Source organism: Dermacentor silvarum, chromosome 10 (assembly GCF_013339745.2).
Source record: "Dermacentor silvarum isolate Dsil-2018 chromosome 10, BIME_Dsil_1.4, whole genome shotgun sequence".
Taxonomy (NCBI): domain Eukaryota; kingdom Metazoa; phylum Arthropoda; class Arachnida; order Ixodida; family Ixodidae; genus Dermacentor; species Dermacentor silvarum.
Genome location: NC_051163.1, coordinates 96,001,691 through 96,018,954, shown reverse-complemented (window position 1 = coordinate 96,018,954; position 17,264 = coordinate 96,001,691). Strand labels below are relative to the sequence as shown.

Below are 17,264 nucleotides of genomic sequence, written 5' to 3'. Positions count from 1 at the left end.
AAACTTGACCTACATATATAGAGAGACCTACAGTATGTGCCACTAGAGTGCAATTAGCGGATTAGTTTTTACTGTGCTGCAAATGACGTTTTAAAAATCACCCCATGCATTTTAAATGGGTCTACAAAAGTGCCCCAGGAAAAAAATCCAGCCGGCGGAATTAAACTACACTCGACATATAGCGCGAGAACGTTGTCAGAATTGAGTGCCTAAAGTGCAAATCGCGAAAAACGAGCCATTGCTCAGCAATCGATTTTTAAAAAATGCTGCCCATAGAGTTACGCCGACCGCATCGCCCCAGGGTCGGCTTCACCGCCGTAGTCGATGTCCCAGATTGCTGGACTTGGGGAGCGGAAGGCGTGTCATTTATATGACACGTTTATACTTGTCTTCCCCTCTTCCGTATTGCGCTCGACCGGCTCCCTCCGACAGCTGTTGACCTCTCCAACATCGACGCACAACCAAAGCCAACGTGTCTTCCTTGCTCCGCTTTTCATCTCTGTCTGCCCCTGCCGATGTGGTCATTTCTTGAATTTCGCCGCACGTACGACACCGGCCATCTCGGACTTACAAGCTCTAGCGCGTGCACAACAACGCGCAAAGTTTGCTCCCGTTGGTGTGCAGGTGACACGATGTCCATTTCTAGGCGTCAACTCGGCATGCGGTTCGGCTTTCGCATGACACTTGCCCCCGTCACAAGAAGTTGGTAAGGGAAACATTTTACGTGAAGGCAATTTTCAAAGCGAAGCTTTATATGGCAAAAAGCGTCTGTTAGTCGCCTGTCCACAGAAAACTATCACCATCAGCATTGGCTCGAGCGTCGGCGTCTTCCACCGCAGCTGGCTGGTTGGCGCCCCTCGGGTAGCGCTCGTGTTCGTGCTCGGCACGCACTCGGGCCACTGCTCTCGCGGTCGTCGTCGTCATCTTCTTCCACAGCTTGCTGCGTTGCCGCTTCAGCATTCCAGTGTACAATTTCACTTCTGTCGTCGTAATCGGGAGCCCGCGTTTGTCGGGGTTTGAGCTATTACCTAAGGGGGTATGAGCCATCCATTGTTTTACGTAACAGACAAATGAAATTTTGAAGCAATTTAATTTTGAAGTATCGCAAGCGGCAATGGCGGGATAATGCTGCTAACCACCCCACCGAGCAAACTCGAGACATCGAACGCAAGCGACAACGGCGGCCTTTGGGCATACCGTCAGTGACGTGGTTCTCTCCGTCGCAGCCGAACGTGTGTGTAAGTTCATAATTGAGATAATTTTAATGAACCCTCGGAATTAGCCCAGTGATAAACACCAGGGCCGCACGTTTCAGCTTCGCTGGTTAACTATCTTGACGGTGTGGAAGGGCTGAGGAATTTTTCTTTATACTCAGTACATCATATGTTTTCAAAGTACAGATTACTTGCATTCGTAGTGAAAAGAGAGATTCATAAGACAAAAATAAATGCAGCATATCCAACAAGCTTGAATCATAAAGAGTTGTAAAAAGTGAGAAAGAATCATAAAGACACATACAGAGTCGAGACACGAATGCACGCACGCACGCACACGCGCACAAACACAAATTATACCAATCCTTTTGCTAGGTGGACTAGCTGACTACTGTAGCAAGTACGACGGATGCCTTGAAGGCCGCATGGTTTCCGAGGCAGCATGCGCATACGTACGTAGCGCAATTCGAATCCATTCTTTCCGCAAGAAGCGTTTACTTCCTCATTAGCGTGCAGCTGCGATGTTGTTTTTTTTTTTTTCTTTTTTTTACAGCGAAGCTGTTAAGGACTCACCTTGCGATCATCGCGTCCGGCAATAGAAAAAATTACTCCATCTCCCGCTAAAGGGAACCATGTGTGGAGGCGAAGCAGCGGGGAGATGGTTAGTGTGAGCGGGAGATGGTTTCGCGGCAGCGGCCCGAGCGCTCATCGCGGCGCTGCACAGGAGAGAGAATCAGGCGCGCGCGCTCCCTTATTTTCATACCGCGGAACTACCGTGGCGAGCCCAGCGGAGTATGCAGCTGTCGCACCACCTGTCGTGTGTGCCCTTTCGGATTCCTAGCGGAGAGAAAGGGGGGAGCGTAGGAGAGGAGAGAGAGGGGGTGGACGCGCATGCGCTGTGGGGGTGTGGGACGCCGCGGGAGGGACGGACAAAGCCGCCGCCATAAGATGCTTCGCATCTAAAACTCGCATTGGGCGTATTCTGTATATGCGAGTGAAAGCGCGCGAGGGCGACGGACGCGCGCTTTCACGGGGAGCGAACACACGGCGGAGAGAGAGAGATTGTGGTTGTGAAGAGGAAGAGGTGCTCGGTGGAGAGAAAACGCGACTCCCCAGTGGAAGGGGAGTGGTGGCCGAGGAGGGAATCTAGGCACCCTAGACTGCGCGTGTGCGTACCCGCTCTCTCACTGCGGCGCATGCGCGCAGCCCTGCCGGCCTCTGCTGCCGACTCTCTCTGGGCTCTCGCCCGCCTTTCCCCTAAAAGTATCGACAACGGCGTTTAGCCGTTCGTCACGTAGCCAGCGTTTTGACAGCGGTTGTGTGCGGTCACACAAATAACGCGTACAACTGTTGTCGACGGCGGCGGCGTTTTACCCGCGTTTGCACCGAACGCGCGCACCGTTGGTGACGTGTTTATGAAGAACGTGCCAACCTTTGCCGTACACCCTATAGCAGTGTACCGTAGTGACCATAAGGCCATAGTCCCAGTGGTCACTAAATAAATGAAAACCATCGCATCATATATATTTCTCATTCTTTAATAGTTCAAATAACCAATTACACCATCCCATCTTAATAGTCATAATTGAAAATACATAATTCCCACCATAGTACAGATTCGCTGGTCTTCCACCTCCACCCCAGTGGAAGGGCTGTTAGATTCTTCTTTTTTGTTTCCCGCACGGCCAGTGCCGCCACTACTGCGGATGTGCGGACGCAAGCGCCATCTGGTGGTGGTGCAAGGAACCCAGCGGCGTGCGCTGCGCGCGTACTCCGCTGTGATTGGTCGGCCTATTCGGCAAGAGAACAGCCAGGCCGCAGCTCCCACGGTCACGAACACCGGTGAGGTTCGCAAAGAAACGCTTCGCTTTAATAAAAAATGGATGACGCTTTTAAGAATAGAACACGATAACATTCAAAGAGCCCTGACTGTTTCTTTCGCTTCCCGGCAACTGCAACTTATGCAACCATAATGTTTACCGCGAAACGTTGGTGCGAACCCTATGCACAAAGGCCATCTTCCTGGTAGAAACGCGGCCTCTTGGGTGGGACGATCCCGGAGGTAGCCCGCAGTAGCGTCAAGAAAATTGCATCATTTTGAGGTTTCGGTTATTGTTTCGCAGTTTTAATATTTTAGTCTGAGAAGATTTTATATAAAATGCATGCGCTATCGGTGCTTCGTTTCATTATATTTATTTCTGAGCTGTCATTCTCAAAATTCCGAGGAACAACTTTGACAAGAATGTAAGACACAGTATGACCAACTTTAGTGATAGTGTGGCAACATAACCCGCACATAACGCATGTCATATAACAAGGCGTGGCATGTATACATATACCTAAACATATACGGTAATTTTCACTCACGAGAAGCCGATACCGGACACCGACACCGGATTTTCTGCGACACGGGGCCCTTAACACTGTCGCGTTAATATTACTTGACACATTGGAAGGATACAAAACAATGCTGGCAAGTGTTTTCTGCCGAACACACAAACTCCTGCTACAGTTTTTCGTACCACGAATTGTTTCGTGCGCATCACAATATGTCCGCTGCTTGACACTATTCAATATACAGTGTGTTACTCATTTTAGAGCACTGCACGGGCCCGTTTTTACGTTGGGCTGCCCGCCCAAGCCCGACCAAAAGTTGTAAGGTGGGACCCGGGCCCGCCCCGGGCGCGAAAATTATCTAGGTTACCCGCGCACCACCCCTTTACCTTAAGCCCGAGCCCGGCCCGAGCCCGGCTCGAAACTGGCCCGAACCCGGCCCGAGATCGCAAAAGACATTGAGGGTCAATCATTGCTACGTGATGTGCGAAACTGCGCTCAACTGGGAACACTAATATATGTCGCATATACGAGGCGAACCGGGGCTCCGGAAACGGGGGGGTCAGGGGGCTTCGAGCCCTTCCTGGTCTTGTGACGGATGGCTAAAAACAGAAACACTGGCTGTACTGGTCAAGAGCACGAGGCTCAATGCGATTGAGTCATTTTGCCAGAGCACACGTCCCGCCTGCCAAGGCTATTCGTTATTTAATTTCCTTGCTACTGACAACCTTACTCTCACTGAAGTTTTGCTGTTCCTGTATGGGAAGTAAATGATTACCTTGAATTTATTTTCCATAATTTTATTCACGATGTCGATTATATGACACGTGAAGGCGCTTGCAAGGGAATTTCGAGTGGCACGCAGAGAGTACGATTGCTCTTCCCCAACCAAAATTGTGCGAGGGCGCTGCGAGCGAACCGGATTGGGGCCGAGACGCGCTCTGCGGCCTAATCAACGTACTTTCGCGGCGGGCGCCGAGGCCGATTGCGCATAGTACGCTCTTAAAATAGTGCTTTACTTCCACTGCAAATTTATGTTAACACCATTTTGCCCAACATATATGTTTGAGGCACCGATGATACAACGCGACGTCTACAATTTTGCTGTCGTTGTCAAGCGCATCGTCTGCTAGCGGGCGCGCGCTCACTGCGCGGACGCTGGCGGACGCCCAGTTTTTCTCCCAGAACTTCTGTGCAGTACATATTTTAATGTTTTAGTTGACTCGGTGCGCCCATGACCTTCGACGGCCGGCGCAGCTCCCATCTGCGCCGGGGCAACAGGTTTTTCAGAGTCGAGACGCGCGAGGATAACTCGCTGCACGTTACATGCACACCGGGTCCGAGCCCAGCCCGAGCCCGCCTCAAAAACCCGAACGCGGCCCGGGCCCGGGTCAAAAAGCACATGCCGTGCACGAGCCCGGCCCGAGCCCATGATAGAACAGTCCTACCCGGTCTCGCCCGGGCTTTCGGGTAAGCCCGAGCCCGTGCAGTGCTCTAACTCATTCTAAATCTTGAATAGATCTCGTGAGCATGATCCCACTACACCTGCAGCATAGATCCCCTCCTGTGTGCTGTACTTCTCTGTTCGAATAAAAAGTGACTTATGGATTCATGACACCTTCGTTCATGGCAACGCAAGCTACTCTCGTTCTCTTGCCCTTTTGCATATTAAGAGATGGCTACTTGATTTCTCCTTACCTTTTTGTCCATTTTTTGACGTTACTTGTATCTTAGGCGGGTAAGTCCGAGCCCTTCTCTGCCTGCGTTTCACACATATTGAGATGGCTTTGTATATTTTTGTTGCATTCTTAACAGGAATATTACAGTCAGTATAGCTTTCAGCAGATAAGTGAGTTACGAGATTCGTACGAGGTACGAGGTATGGCTTTCCCCGGAACAATCATTAGTGTCATCCACCTGTTTCAACAAGCAGCGTTGTTATTGCGCGAATTTTTAGAGCAACGCTTTCTTGCCAAGTTCACGGCACGTTTTCGTACGTATCTGGCCTCTAATGCCGATCGCGTTTAACGGGATGGAGCTATCTGGGAACGGGACAGCGGAAGAGTAATTTATCGGTTCCATCGTTCTAAAATTTTATACAATAAATACTAGACGCAACTCTGACATCAGTGCCTATGGGAGGTACAAGTTGCGCAATTTAGCCAGAAAAGGATAATGGGTAGTATATGGATTTGCATCAACTTTGTCCTTTTGGCTTCAAACAACTTTGTTACTTGGCAATCTCATCATATTCAACAAAGTACGGTGTTATAACTATTTTAGTAAACACTAATAAAACTGTCTGATGGCAGGATTTGAACAGGATCTCTAGCACACAAGCCTGATATTGAAACCATTGCACCACAGAGCCATGCGTCGACATGCGGCCTAGAACACCCTTTCTCGCGGGAAAGCCAGCGCGTTGACATGCATCGAGCGTTGCAATCCTCAGTTGCACTAGAAGGAACCGACGTAGAAATCCGGAATTAGGATCTTTAATGAAGAGACGTACAACGACATAGTATCAATCCAACAGCCAGTTATAGCCATAGTATATAAATATGTTGGTGTACGCCTAAACAAAGAAAAAACACTCAAACATCCACAAAGATAGTCTGTGAATGAAGGGGAAGGGGCTTGCAGCAGTAAGGAAACATGGAAACTTTCTGGCTAGAGTAAGCATGACATGTTGCGATTATTCTGGAAATTAGTATTGGTGCCAGCGCTAAGTTTGCAAATGCCTGCTATTTCGTGCTTAAAGTCAGATATCATGTCGGGGTTGGACGTTACCTTAATGGCGGTAGGCCAGTTGGCCTTGGAAGCCCGCGGTAAAACCACATATGAGGCAGTGCAAGGAGACATGCGTTGGGCTTACTTGGTTATCATAGAAACGAAGAGCAAAATAAGATCGGAAGAAAGACTCAGCAACATGCATCTAAATAAATGGATGGCTAAAGTGCACGGATATCATTTCATTTCATTTATTATCACCTTGAACGCCCGAAGGCTTTACACAATGGGGGGGGGGGGGGGGGGGGGGGCAATACAAACATGTGTTGTATTGCACATCACTTCAAAAGTGCGAACACCAAACTGAAGAAGCGGTCAAGGAAGTGGGCAACTAGGTACAGGATAACTGAAAGTAAATTTACAACCAGGAATCATCAGAAAGAGGGCGATAGAAACATATTCAGTAACTTAGATGCAAAGGTTGGAATGAAAGACCATGGATATTGACAAGAAGGGCTAGAAAGATATTGGGAAGAAAAATCCCCACGATGGCACAAAGCGCAGTGCCCTGCTATGTGAGGCTCGAGCTTGTTGTCTAAGGACAAAAACAGATCGGAGCAAAAGCTCGCCACAGGATGAGGCATGTGCCTGCTGCAGCGAACATCTGGAGACGATTCAGCAAACCATAATAGGAAAGCAAAGACGTTCACTCAGCGAGACTCTTGCAAAACGTCCACCTTCCTGAAGCACTGGGATTTATAGCGAATTCAAGCATCAACAGGTCAGCTGTCGAGATAAGCAAGACACATTTAGAGTATTGATTGAAAAAAGCAGGGAAAACATGAGTGACAACAGATGCATTACAGATATTTGCAACTATACAAGGTAGACATAGAGCTTTCAAGGAAGAGATAAAATATTAGGTAGACAAATACAAAATACAAGATTGACAATTATCTATACATTACTTGATTAGTGAAAGCAGTCTAGGTGATTATTCGTCGCCGCCCCATTTCGAATAGGATGGCAATTAAGTCCCATCGACATCATAATAATCATATTCCAGCAATAACGGCTGCTCTATATAGAGCTTAAGAAAATCTGGCGGCATTCCTTCGTTAATTCTTTCAGGTTGCTTACGTCGCCAATGGTTCCGACTTCCTCAACTCTTTTTTCAGAAGGTGTGCATTTCTATACATACTTTCTTGAACATAAACATGCCTGCTATGCATTTCGTCCCTTTGGAGCCACAGAGGCAACGACGCTTAGGCGTGCATAGTTCGTGCATTCACACAGAACACTGATTGCACCAGTGTAGCAAGCACGCTGAAAATTTCCCACAGGCGTAATTGTCGCAAAACGGAATTAACACCGCAAGCTGGGCTAGTTGGTAATTGAGCATGCTCTTAGAGTTGGGCAGCGCTGCATGCCCACCCCTCAGAACATGTGCAAAATGAAACGTGTCTGTTTCTTTTTTTTTTCTATACAATCGCGTTTACCGTGCGGCTCAACACTACCGCTGCGAACAAAAGCTGTTAACTGGTAGCCGAGCACGCAAGATCAAGAATCATAATCAGAAACAGTTCTTATTTTGCTCAAGGAAAAATGGACCCTAGACAAAAAGCTGCTCATTGCGCAGCTTGACGAGGCCTGGGGCCCTACAGACAGAGGAAACAGCGGCAAAACAGCAGTGTATGGTCGTACATCCGTACGAGAAAAAGCAATACGAGAAAAAAGGGAAAAAAAGAAAGAGAAGAAACAAACCATTTACAAAAAGCTGTGAAGAACCGAAAAAAACTTATTTAACATATATATATATATATATATATATATATATATATATATATATACACATTTACACATCTGTAAAAAAGTTTATGTATATTTTTTATATACACCAATACAAAACTATATTTTACATTGACATGTTATATTCACACGTACACGCACAAACACTCGTAGAAGTAGCGCGCATAGACAATGCCTGCAAAATCATTCCAAACTAATCCACACAAAACAACACACAGCGCCGAATGTAAACTACATGATATAAATCTGCTACCAATTAAGAAATTCTGTTTAAAAAGTGTTCCATTAAAGCACGTTTATTTACTGCGGGGCCATGAATTACGGTTGTATTAACGTTCAGGGTGTGTGGTATTTATTTATTTTATTTATTTACATATATACTGCAGCCCTATATAGGGCTATAACAGGAGTGGGAGCATTATACAATGCTACACAAAAACAAACATACACATACACAAAAAAACTTGAAAAAAGAAAGTGCTTTACATGTTAGCGAGGTGCTTAGTGGTGGTAGCTATCAAATCTTTTAGTGATAGTGAACGAATGTAGCCGGAGAGAGGATTCCATAGCTCAATTGTACGTGAATGTGTTTGTACGTGCAAAGATGGGTGATATGTTCAAGGCGTGGGAGCTACGGGTACAACTTGCGTTTGTAAATGTGATGTAGTTACAATCAGAAAGACCACAAGTGGATTTAAAAACTGCATATAAAAGTTTTAAGGCTTCGATGAGATACCGTGAAAGTAATGGCTCGATGTTCAAAGATTGTTGAGTCAGTGTTGGCGAGAAGTTGCGCCTGCAATTTTGGCAAATGAAGCGGATAGATTTACGTTGAACATTATTGAGCGAAATTATTTCACCATGTTTGTAGGGAAACCAGACAACAGATGCATATTTTAGGACAGAGCGAATTAACGATTTATATAATAACAGTTTAGTATCGCGAGTGGTCTTAGATAAAGTGCGGCGCAAATAACCTAATTTTTAGGGCTTTCCCATTTATATATTCGATGTGTTTAGACCATGAAAGATGCTCTGTTAGAATGACCCCTAAGTATTTATATTGAGAAACTCATTTAAGTGGAATGCCATCCAAAGAATAATCGAATGAGAGGGAGCTCTGTCTATTGGCAAATGACATCACGACTGTTTTATTACAGTTGATGTTCATTTGCCACGTTTTGCACCAAGTGCAGAAAGACATAAGGGATTGTGCAAGACGGTGATGGTCATCAATGGAGTTAATAGATTCGTATAATACACAGTCATCTGCATAAAATCTGATTTAAGATGAGGTGTTACAAGGCAAATCATTAATATATATGAGAAATAATAGAGGGCCTAATACGGATCCTTGAGGAACGCCTGATGTGACGTCAACAGGAGTTGATTCCACTGAATTAAAAGAAACAAATTGAGAGCGACAATTAAGAAAACTGGCCATCCAAGATACAAGACGGGGATTGTTGAATATGGCGTTTAGTTTTACCAGTAGTTTAGAATGAATCACAGAGTCCAAAGCTTTAGAAAAGTCAATAAAGATGGCATACACTTGTTTACCCCCGTCTAGGTTAGAAGCGACATCATGAACAAAATCGACTAATTGCGTTACAGTGCTATACCCACGACGGAAACCATGCTGAGCAGATGTTAGAACGGCATTAGAGTCAAGGAATTCGATTATGTGTTTGTAAATAATATGCTCTAACATCTTGCAAGACTGGGCTGTGATAGAAATCGGCCTGTAGTTAGAGAGAAGTTGTTTATCATCTGATTTATACAAAGCTAGGACTTTGGCTGTTTTCCATTTAGTTGGTACTTCACCGGGGTCTAAGGATTTTTGGAAGATTCCGCTCAGGTACTGAGCTGTCCATAGGGAGTATCTAACAAGGAAAGAATTCGCGATACCATATGAAGCGGTACATTTTTTAGTGTCGAGACTCAAGTCCAGGTTTAAGACACCATCAGAATTTATTACGATATCACTTAGTTTATTAGATTCTGTGTCATAATTAAACTTTGGGACTACATGATTATCGAGAGTGAAAACAGATTGGAAGTAAGAGTTAAAGCATTCTAAATTACGATGGGGTCGTTAGTAACAGCGTCATTTATCTTGAAAGAGGTACTGCCCGTCGCACTAGGTAAGATTGATGTCCAGAAACTCTGAGGATTTGATTTAAGTAGTATCGGAAGTTGCACTGAAAAATAGAAATCTTTAGCGTTTTAATACGGGTACAAAGTTCCTCCTTGGCTTGTTCAAAAGGAGCGCGAAGCGCAAGATTAGATGGCTTTGATTTACGTAGTCTACCGACACGTGTATTCACAGCTTTTTTTTTATTTCAGATAAGTCTTGGATATATTTTTCTGACAAGAAACTAAATCAGAAAGAACCTTCACAAGAGAAGGGTTATCACAACTTGACATTGCCAACTCGACCGACGTCTCAAGAGCGTTGAGAAAGCCTTCTTGTAACTCGTCAGGTTTGCCAGTTTTAGAGTTCGGTCTCCTGGGGCCGGGATTAAGCTCAACGTCACCGCTGAGGATAAGACGACTAAGGTAATCAATTACATAAGCAAAATTGCACATGAGTCTACTACGCAAAGAACTATGTGGGCAACACAGCAGCAGCAGGAATTGATTATCGGATCCGATACAGTGCGAGTTGTCGAAGTAACGTACCTGTGCAAACAAGAAGAGGCGTTTAGGCAACATGCTGTAGCTGCTGCTGCTGCATTGCCCTCTGCCGGGGCACTCGAACGGAGGAGCTTTTATACTGTTGATCCTTGACGTCACCGATCTGATGATGTCACTTGTCCGAGTTGTCGCTGTAGGAGCATCCACGGGGATGCGCAGAATCACCTGAGAAGGAAGAACGTGCCATTCACGCCGATCATCCACGTGGGCGATAGGGCTGAAGAACAACAACTTTATTGTGTACTTAGATTTAGGTGCACGTTAAAGAACGCCAGGTGGCCCAAATTTCCGGAGTCCCCCACTACGGCGTGCCTCATAATCAGTACTGGTTTTGGCACGTAAAACCCCATAATTTATTAAGAACAGCTTTATTGAAACAAAAATCTTACTGGTGTCTATGGGTGGAGCCCCTATTCCAGGGCCCCACTGGCTTCCGCGGCTCGCCGGGCCTGGTCGAGGGTCACCAGCTGGCTTCCCAAGTCCAGTTCGGTGAGTCGCGCCTCCCACGACCAGTTAACGAGTGAGTTCCTGACTAGCGGCGAGACGGCATGTGCCGGGCGCCTCGGGCATTCGTATCTGATGTGCTGGAGTGTCGGGGTGTCTTCACACCAGGGACGTTTGTCTTTGTGTCTGTCGGGGTATATCTTGTGTAGCCTGTGCAAGTGAGGAAAGGTGTTCGTCTGTAGGCGGCGCCAGTCCCTTGCCTGCACACTGTTGAGCTTGGGATGGGGAGGAGCCTTTGTTTGTCGGCCGAGTCTTTGCAGCTCCAGTATTTCTCGGGGCCTGCGGGTGTGGGGGGCTCCGTTGCGGTGGAGTGATCCTCGGCTCGGCCTGTCATATCTCGAGCCAGGCGGTCCACCCGTTCGTTGGCATCCACTCCGGCGTGTGCCGGGCACCATGTGATCCCATGGTCGTGAGTGAGTCTTGGTCTGAGGATGCGCACGACGCTGGCCGGCAAAACTCCCCGCATGTATAGTCGACATGCGTCCTGAGAGTCCGTTAGACCGTTTGCTTCGGCGGCTCGTACGGCTAGGGCGATGGCTGCGGCCTCCGCCGTTGCGCTGGACGAGGTGCGCAAGGACGCAGCCGCGACCATGCGTGTTCTATTTGTCGCGACCGCCATGAAGGCGGGGGTTCGTGTTGTGTGGGGGTAGAGACTTGCGTCCGCGAAATACGTGTCCGGGTGGCCCTGCCTCTGTAGCAGGGCTGTCGCCCTTGCTCGTCTTTGTCTTGCGTGGTATGTTGGGTGCATGTTGCGTGGTATGTTGGGTGCATGTTGCGTGGGATGGGATACACATGTAGCCGTGTTCGCAGAGCGAGTGGTATCAGTTGAGTCTCGTCCCCGCAGAATTGCGGCGCCAGGGGGTAGTGCAGGCGTCTTAAAAGGCAACGTCCCTGGGGCGTCGCGTTAAGACGCTCTCGCTGGGCGATCATCGTGGCTGCGGCGAGCTCTTCATATGTGTTGGTCAGCCCTAGCTCCCAGAGGCGCTTCGTGCTTGTGCTCGCCGGAAGGCCGAGCGCGGCCTTACAGGCGATTCGAAGCAATTTGTCCACTTGGTCGGTCTCAGTGCGGCGCGTGGCTTGAACGGGCAGTGCGTAAGTTATGCGACTAATGACGAATGCTTGCGCCAATCGCAAAGTGTCCGTCTCCGTCATTCCCTCTTTGCCGCGTGCGATTCTCTTAATAAGTCCAGTGATGCTGCTTACAGTGCGTTTGAGTATGGAGAGCGCGATGGAAACGCTGCCCGTTTCTTGTACGTGCATCCCGAGAACCCGCATGTTTGTTGTCCTCTTGATGCGTTCCTCATGGAGAAAGAGTTGTAGGGTCGGTGCTCTGTTCGCTTGTGTATGCTTGGGCCTAATGTGTAGGTATGCCGACTTGGCCGGGGCGCGTTTCATGCCTGCTTGTTTCGTGAAGGTTTGGACCGTGTCAATGGTTCTTTGGAGGATATCTTGCCGGTCGCCGTACGAGCCTCGAGTGGCCCATAGCGTAATATCATCCGCGTATATGGCGCACCCGAGATCTCTGTGCTCCTCCAGTTGTAGTGCCAGTTTACGTAGGCCGATGTTGAAAAGGAGCGGTGATAGTATAGAGCCTTGAGGGGTGCCTCGCCCCGGTAGGTCATATGCGAGTGATCGTGTCGTACCTATCCCAATATGGGCGGTGCGGTTGCTCAAGAAGTCTTGCACGTAGCAATGTATTCTATCGCAACATCCTACGTCATCGAGTCCCTCCAGAATCGTGGAGTGTGAGATTGTGACAAATGCTTTTTGAATGTCGAGTGCGAGCAAGATCCTGTCTGGACTACCCGACGAGGGATTCAGACTTCGTCTTTTAGCAATAAGAAGACGTCTTGGGCCGATACCCCTCTCCTGAAGCCAAGCATTGTGGCCGGAAGCAGATCGTTTTGCTCTATGTGTCTCTCGAGTCTGGTGAGGACGAATAGCTCAAAAAGCTTGCCCAGACAGGAGGTGAGCGAGATGGGTCGTAGTTGGCCTAGTTCGCGCGGTTTCCCCGGCTTCTGTATTAGAATAACGTTTGCCGTTTTCCATTCCGAGGGTAGTCGGCCGTGTGGTTTCCATACCGTGTCGTTAAAGAAATCGGTTAGCTGTTGGATGGCCGAGTCGCGTAGGCTTCTCAGCATTGCATTGGTAATTCGAGCAGGGCCCGGTGCCGTGTTCTTCTTGAATGCCTGAGTAGAGGTGTAGAGTTTCTCGAAGGTGATAGGGGCGTCCAGATCTTCGTTTTCTTGGCCGCGATAGTTTCTGGGGCTAGGTGAAGGCGTCTGTGCTTCTCCGGTGTAAGTGTTCTTTAGTAGTTGGATGAGCTCGTATTCTGTGCCTGGATATTCTCCGACGAGTTTCCTCATGAAGTTATTCGCTTGAGTACGTGTGCTTGATGGGTCCAGCATGCAACGGAGGATAGCCCAGGTTTTCTTGGTGCTCAAGGTGCCTCGTAGGGAGTCGCAAAAACTTCGCCAGTGGTTGTTATTGAGCTGTATGGCGTAGACGTTGGCTTCTTCTGCCAGTTGGTCTATCCGGCGTCGGAGTTTGCGGTTGTGTCTTTGTCGCTTCCAACGCTTTGATAGACTTCTGCGGGCCTCCCAGAGGTGTGCCAGGTGGTTGTCCACCGCCGGCGTTTCCGGTGTGGTCTGATACTCTTTGGTGGTGGCATTGTAGATTTCTTTAAGAAAAGCGCTCCATTCTCCTGCAGAGGTTGGCATTGAATTGGCTGTCTGCTGTTTTTCTCTGTACTTTTTCCAGTCAATGAGTTTGGCCGTCCCCAGGGATTGGCGTACTTTTTCCGTGTTGCAGGTTACATTTATAATGTAATGGTCACTGCCTAGCGTCTCGTCCAGGTTGCTCCAGGTGACTCCTCTGTCGTCATTAACAAAAGTTAAGTCAGGCTTGGTATCGCGAGCCACGCTGTTGCCTACTCTGGTGGGGACGCCTGGCAGCGTGATCAGCAAGAGTTCATGTGTCTGTGTCGTTCTGAGAAGGTTGGAGCCCTTCGCCGTGTCTCTCTTGTATCCCCACTCTGAATGCCAGGCGTTGAAATCTCCGAGGAGAATTAGCCTATCACGTCGCACGAGGAGGGTGGATACATGGTTAAGTAATGGTGAGAAGTCAGCTTTTTGGTCTCTGGGTGAACTGTAGACGTTAACCAAGACGCACTTTGGTCGTCTCTTCTTCACTGGCCAGATTGTTATAATTTGGTGCTGGATTTCTACTCCCGGTGCTGCGGCACTGCTGATCGCAAGGTCTTTTCGAGTCAGCGTTGCCACCATCGGGTGATCCGGGTTCGTGTACAGGCAGTAACCCTCTATGGGTCTCGGTCGCTTCCCAACCTCTTGCAAGCAGATGAGGTCGGGAGGAACTAGCGCCGTCTTGATGTATTGTGTTAGTGTCGCGTGTTTGTTGTGTAGTGATCGGCAGTTCCACTGCCATATAGTGAGATTCTCTTGTTGCCTGGTTGTGTTGTTAGCCATGATGAGGAACTTCGGAGGTTGTGGTATCCTCAGTGTCCGTGGTGACCATGATCTTCGCGCTCAGCTGGCCCGAGGCGAGGCTGTGTCGTCGTTTGCGCGGCCGTTGGAACTTCTGAACTGAATCGTCTACATATCGTTTTAGTTCTTGGAATTCCGTAAACATCTGCTGCATTTGCGCTTGTAGTTGCTCTTGCATTTGCTGAAATTGTTGCTGGATTTGTTGCTGCTGTAATGCAAACATGTGTTCGACTTGCTGTAGTGTCACTTGTGTTGTCGCATCTTGTGGCGAGGATTGTGTTTCTGCTGGTGGCCGCTGTGACAGTGGTTGCTGTGTTGGCTGTTTTGTTTGTGTCGCGAGTGGTGGTGGTGGTTGTGCTTTCTGTTGCGGTGTCGGAGTGGGTGGTTTGGATTTAAGTTGATCCATTTTCGCCGTGAGCATATGTCATATGTAAGAGGCCGCCTGCGGCGCGAAAAAGAAGAAGAGCACGTGAAGCACGGTGTTCGGAACGGCACGAGCTCTCGAGGCGCGTGAGCCGAGGCGTGATCGAGGGATGAACGGCGCTGTCTGGGGATTATCGACGTGGCTCCGGGCCAGGAAGGTCGCATCGCCAGCTCCGCACTGGCGACGGGAGACTTGGGGGTCTGGCCGAGTCCGTGACGTTGGCCGTCCAAGGTGTGGCCGTCGACCTCGGCAAGTTCGAGTGAGGCTCCTGGACCGGCTGCAGCCTCTCACGGCAGGACCGGGCACCCCAGAAAGGACCCCTCTTCCACGGCAGACCGGCACGTTCGATGATCCCCGGAACGCCACGTCGGCACTCGGGAAAGAATCTGGACGGAAGCGGCGGCCGAGCACGTCGCTAGGCCTAACCCGTCACCTCTCCCGGCCACGTCAGCAACAGCGACCGGGTCAAACAGGCTCCGAAGATGAGCGGGTGAACGTACCGACTGCAAGGCAGCCACGACTATGCGACAGTCGGCGAAAGCAACGACTTCAAGAAAGGCCCAACGAGATTCTCGCCGGGAGAATACGGATTCTATCTTAGCCCAGTCACCGATACTCGGGAGTAGCAAAGATGGAGTGGGAACGTTTGGCGGCAATAGCAAAGGATTTAAACCTCTCAAAGGACGAGACAATGACATTCTTCGAGTACACTCGTCAAGAGAAAGAGAAGGAGCACGAACGAGAGCGCCAGAAGCACGAACGAGCACGCGAGGAACATGAACGAGTGCGCGAACAGCACAAAAATGAAAAAGAAATTCTAGAACTAAAGATAAGACTAGCGGAAATGGGCGCGGGTTCTCGCGAAGGCACAAGTTCACCCGGATCGGCGTCATCCGACTCAGCTGCTTCCAGACCAAAGAGAATTTGCCCTAGAAAATTAATGGCTGCTTTTGACGAGCGAAGAGACGACTTGGATGGATATTTGCATCGGTTCGAGAGAATAGCGGTCGGGCAAGGCTGGGAGAAGAGCGAGTGGGCTAACGCCTTAAGCCTATGTTTAGTGGGTGAAGCTTTGAGTGTATATGGGCGTATGTCAGCTGAATAATCACTAGACTACGACAAGGTGAAAAATACTTTATTACAGAGATTCAGGTTGACGGCAGAAGGGTTTCGAGAGAAGTTTCGCTCATGCAAGCCAGAAGACTCGGAGACAGGCAAACAGTTTGCGTGCCGACTAACTACTTTGAAAGGTGGATAGAGCTTTCAGAGACTGACAAAACGTATGAAGCAGTTCGTGACAAAGTCGTAGGTGAACAATTTCTGGCCAGGTGCAGTAACAGTTTGGCAATATTCCTCAAAGAAAGAAAGTTACAAACAGTAAAGCAGATGGCCGAACAAGCCGAACAGTTCGTAGAAGCACAAGGGTTGAAGAATTTGTGAAAGAGTGATAAAGATACGCACGCAGCAGCGGTAGAAGAGGTGAGGAATCAAGGACAAATGAACAGACCAAGGGGACCGCAGAGGTGTTTCCTATGTAATCGGCTGGGTCATGTAGCGATGAACTGTCGGGTGAGAGGTAATCGTCACGAAGCACCGGTAGTTTGCCAGTTGTGCCAAAAGAAAGGTCACAGAGCAGATGAATGCAGGACTAGTTACATGGATCAGACTGCATGCATTATGGCGCAAGAGAGGAAGGACAGAGAGGACAGAACATGCCTGTAGTGGAAGGCGAGGTAGAAGGGCACAAGGTTACAGTGCTGAGAGACACAGGAGCAAATACAATTTTAGTGAGGAAAAGTTTAGTGCCGCATGAAAGCATGACCGGATACGTTAAACCAGTGATCTTGGTAGGCAAGTCAGTCAAGTATCTGCCAGAGGCACAGATACAAATATCGACACCCTTCTATACAGGACTAGTCACAGCTAGATGTGTAGACGATCCCCTCTATGATTTGATTGTGGGAAATGTACCGGGAGTGAGGAAGGCAGATGACCCCTACTTAAGTTGGAAGAGGACCGAGAAGGACGTGGAAGAGAGAAAAACGCTCA

At 48.6% G+C, this 17,264-nt stretch overlaps 3 protein-coding genes across 11 annotated transcripts in view; all 3 read right to left on the bottom strand.

Moving 5' to 3' along the window:
* Window positions 1–17,264, bottom strand: part of LOC119466316 (uncharacterized PE-PGRS family protein PE_PGRS20-like) — a 1,297,174-nt gene that overhangs the window by 54,435 nt on the left and 1,225,475 nt on the right. The window lies entirely within an intron of this gene.
* The window catches only part of LOC119466324 (uncharacterized), a 683,885-nt gene that overhangs the window by 310,883 nt on the left and 355,738 nt on the right, over window positions 1–17,264 (bottom strand). The gene's annotated exons all lie outside the window — the stretch shown is intronic.
* Window positions 1–17,264, bottom strand: part of LOC119466322 (PE-PGRS family protein PE_PGRS26-like) — a 471,155-nt gene that overhangs the window by 174,525 nt on the left and 279,366 nt on the right. The gene's annotated exons all lie outside the window — the stretch shown is intronic.